Source organism: Perognathus longimembris, chromosome 1 (genome assembly GCF_023159225.1).
Source record: "Perognathus longimembris pacificus isolate PPM17 chromosome 1, ASM2315922v1, whole genome shotgun sequence".
NCBI lineage: Eukaryota > Metazoa > Chordata > Mammalia > Rodentia > Heteromyidae > Perognathus > Perognathus longimembris.
This window is the reverse complement of record NC_063161.1, coordinates 137,796,556-137,801,510: the sequence shown is the minus strand read 5'-3', so window position 1 is coordinate 137,801,510 and position 4,955 is coordinate 137,796,556.

Below are 4,955 nucleotides of genomic sequence, written 5' to 3'. Positions count from 1 at the left end.
CTCACTTAACATGATTTGGTCTAGTTCCATCCATTTCCCTGAGAAGGACATTTTCATCTTTCTAATGGCCTTGTAAAGTGCTATTTTTTTGTGTGTATAGGTACCACATTTTGGGGAACCATTCATCTATTGTGGGACATGTGGGCTGTTTCTACATCATGACGATTTTGCATAGTACAGCAAAGAACATGGCCATGCAGGTGTCATTATATCCTGGCTCATGATGTTCAGGTTAGATGCCCAGGAATGATATGGCTGAGTGGTAGGGAAGGTCTATGTAGGTTCCATGGTTTTCCTCATTTGTAATAATTAGTATATGTCTAGGATAGTTCTAGAAGAGGACTACAATAGTCCAAGAGCTAGGTACATATGAACATATTAAATGATGCTAATCAAAATGAAGTCTAAGACATGGAAACAATGGTGTGTGTGTGTGTGTGTGTGTGTGTGTGTGTGTGTGTGTGTATGTTTCTAAATTTACTGTGTAAAGTTATTTCTTTTTTCTTTCTTTTTTTTTTGCCAGTCCTGGGGCTTGAACTCAGGGCCTGAGCACTGTCCCTGGCTTCTTTTTGCTCAAGGCTAGCACTCTACGACGGGAGCCACAGCACCACTTCTGGCTTTTTCTATATATGTGGTGCTGAGGAATCGAACCCAGGGCTTCATGTTTACAGGGTGAACACTTTTACCAGTAGACCATATTCCCAGCCCTCGTTCATTTTTTTTCCTTTGCTTTATCCCTTATTGTTACTGGTTTTGATTTTGGTCCCTTGTCTTGTATATATGTTTATCTGATTTGTGGAAGGGAAGAGGAATCACAAAATGGTGAGACAAAGGACAAAGGATGAACCAATGCAACAGTGATACTCAAAGACATTATGTTTTACATGAACTTTACAACTTTGGCCAGAGGGGAATTGAGAGGGAGGGAAAGTAGGAGAAAGCCAGAGGGGATAACACTGCTCACAAGGAAACAACTCATTACCTTACTTATGTAACTGTAACCCCTCTGCGCATCATCTTTACAATAAAGTAAAAATTTAAAAATTAATAGGCTGATGAATTAATAGTAAGACTGATAAGAAATTCAGTGTAGTAGTTTCTTGCTTATTATTTTGGTAATTATGAACATATTGTTTAGAGTTTTAAGATCAATAGCTTCTAAGCTAGAGCTGGCTCATGACATTTGACAAACCAAAGGGCTTGGCACTGTTGTTGTTCTTGTTTTTTTGTTTTTTTGTTTTCCCTACATACCACTGGCAGGGTAAAGGAAGTGATTCAGTAAGACAGAGTTAGGTCTGAATAGTGAAATTGACTCTAGTTATCTCAACTTTCTGGTCTTTGATTTGTTTGTGCTTCAGGTCATATTCAGTGTATGCAGCGGAAAAAGGATGGATTCACATTGAACATGCCTTAGATAAGACACTGTCAGACTGAAATGTGCAATTACCATAAATAGGTCACTGCAAACTATGGAATTTCCTGGAAAATGTCCCTGAAAATTCCTGAAAAAATGTGGATTCATTGGTTCTAGGATTCTTACACTGTTTTACAAGATAAATGTTCAGGAATTTAAATGTTTAACAAATATCCTATATGATATTTATGCACATAAATAGGCAAACTTGTACTTAGGTTAAAATTTAAAAGGATAGTGTCATATTGATGAATAGTAAGTCTGAAACATTCATTTTTGAGATAAAAAGAAAATATAAAAATATGTTAACATTAATATAGAGTCAAATGGCCAGATGTAGAAAATTAAATGCAACATGAGTTAGGATGAATTCAATTTGTGTATTATTTACACACACACACACACACACACACACACACACACACACTACAATGCATCAGTCCATTCAATTAGAATTTGTCCAAGAAATGCTTGATTGGAGTTGATGGTACAATTTCTAAAAGTTGCAGTTAATTCTTACACTAAAAGCACTTACATATTATAATCTTCTATAATTTATGCAAAAGACTGTATTCCTACAATGTATTGTCTAGCTGGAGCTGCTGAGCAGATGGCTTCTTCGGGAAGGAAGCCAGGACCTGCACTTTAGCATAGACCCCCTTCTAGCATGTTCCAACCTGAAGCTTTGCCTGTCTCCCTGCAGTGAGGTTCACCTACACATCTGAACACTACAAGCCTTCCAGTTTCATTCCCACATTGTCAATTATTGGGGACTTCCACACCTCTTTGAAAATGCTCTCACCTGGGTCTAAAATGGCTTTGCCAATATTAGGTTCTTGTTAGTTTCCTAGGACGCAATGTGAGTGTTGTAGCAATCAGTCTGTGTAATATTTCCTGACTCCTTTCCGACCACAAGGAAGAATTCCTACCCTGTATTCTCTGGGAATGAACTTTGCTATCCTTTCTGTACCTCTTATCTCATAGCCCTCTACTCAGATATTTACTTGAAATTTTCTACCTTTAAACTATGAGTTGAATGAATATTTGATATTTAAAAGAATTTTTTTTCTAAGCTTAATATAGACAGGAAAATTTTCAGCCCCCAATGAGAAGGTCTAATAATCTCACACACCTGATTTGCTAATATCTTAGTAGTAGTAGTGAAAATGATAGCGTCATTTTGGAAAAATACCTAACTATTTTGACTTTACTCAGAAATGTATAGGCAGAGATCATCAAGTGGGCACAGTGCATTCTTCTTTATTCCATTATTGTGATTGCACTTCTGAAATTAAGTTGACTATGTCATAGGAGTCTTAAAAGCCTCCTTCATTAAAGTTCTTCCTATGATAATCTGCTACAACTACATTTTAGCTGAATGAAATTTGTGATAATTTCTTAGAATAAGATTCTGTTCTATATTAAGTATAAATCTATCTACCATTTAAGTCACATTTAACTAGGAATTCTGTTCAATCTCTTTCTTAGTAAAATAGCCAATTGCTGCCTTCATAATGATGCATTTCATCTTTTCACTATCATTTTCAACATTCCATTTGCCCCAAATATCATCTTAAGTTTTTTTCCCCTGCTCTTGAATATACTTAATTTCTCCTTTCCCTTTCTGCCCAAATTCTGGGCAGATTTTAATTAATTCCTTCCACAATATTTGCATGCTATGATTTTCTTTAATTTATTCTGTCTACACTCTTGCCTTATTTAATTCGAGAGAACATTTGGGGAATGGATATAGTTTGCATAAAAGATGCTGTGCAAATAAATTATGCTGCTTCCAAATGCCAGAATGCGTAAGCAAAACTTTGCAAAGCTGTTTCTACAAAGTCTATCTGCAAACAATGAGGGCGTTTTGATTAATCTAAGTTCAACCTACAATGACAGTCATTAGTGCACTTCAATTGCACCTGCACACTTCATGTTTTAAAAGGTAAGGATGAGCTTAAATACTTGAAATTACTGTTTTAGCATTAGTTCCAAAAAGTGTGTATAAATTTGAACCTGTTGGCTTGATAGTTCATTGTCCAGATGGGCTTGTGCATGTGAATTTATAGAGCTTTACAAGCTTCCAACTCCAGGGATTGGGCTGTGATGTTTTACAGATCATATTCTTTTCCTGAATGAATTGTCGCCAATGTGATAGCATTTAATTTTTTGAAAATATTTTCAAGTTCATTAAAAGTAACTGGGTGAATTAATTTATGGCAGATTTCTGGAAGCTGTTTGGAGATGGAGACAGACTAAGCAGAGAGAAAAGCAAGGCATTCGTACTGGAAAGTTTAACTTGATGTACAAGAATTTACAGTGCTTCTACATACCAGGCATTGTAATTTGCTTTTTATGTGTACTATTGCATTGTATTTTTACATTTCTTGTTGCTATCCTTTAGTAGTTCATCTACATGAAAATAGATTACTAAAGGATTCTAGTGAACTATGAGAATAAAGATACACAATCATTATTAAGGCTGTGGATTGTTTTTTAAATTTTGCATGAACCAGAGGTCAAAAGAAATTTCAGAGTCAGGCAGAAGAATTTTTTTCAGTATCAAAGTTAGGAAAATAATAATAAACTGAATTTTAAAGGAAAGAATAGTTGGAAAACTCTAATGACAATTATGTTCACTAATAGCCTAATAACACTAGTAATGTTCACTCTCCTATATTAGTGAGGAGACAGGTTGATTGTCTGCTTTAAGGTGATTGGTCCGGTTGTTTCAGAGCAAAGATGAACTCATCACACAGACTAAGACTTCAGGATCTGGAATTGGATAGATTGACCTATAATCATGGCTTCTGTATTTTCTGACTTGTGACTTTTGGCAAGGCTGTTAAGCTCTCTGTCTATTCCCTTCTACTTATAAAATGTGAATAATAAAATATCTATCTCATAAGGACAGATTAACTGAGTTTGTAGAAAATATACCTACCACCATGCTAGGTTCATATTCATGCTTACTAGTATTATTACTAAAAATCTTTATTCTCTGGGAAACCTTTAGAGGGCAGGCTTCTTTGTGCTTAGAATTGGACCCAGCAGGGCCGGGGATATGGCCTAGTGGCAAGAGTGCTTGCCTTGTATACATGAGGGCCTGGGTTCGATTCTCCAGCACCACATATACAGAAAACGGCCAGAAGTGGCGTTGTGGCTCAAGTGGCAGAGTGCTAGCCTTGAGCAAAAAGAAGCCAGGGACAGTTCTCAGGCCCGGAGTTCAAGGCCCAGGACTGGCCAAAAAAAAAAAAAAAGAATTGGACCCAGCCCTTGATGCCTAGGCCTCCAACCTACATTTCCTGTTTAAAAAAATCTAGTAGCATCAGGATTTTGAGCATCCAGAATAGTAATGCAGGTCGAATACCACCTATTATCATAAGAAGTCAAGAGAAAGCCAGATATCTTCTTAATCTGTTCAAATAAAAAATTACATGTTTCTCCCCCTTTTAAAAAAATAGAACAGTGAGTAAATTTCAAACTAGAGAATTGGTAATGCAAATATGATATGGAATTTTGGCATTAGTAAGTCTTCTCT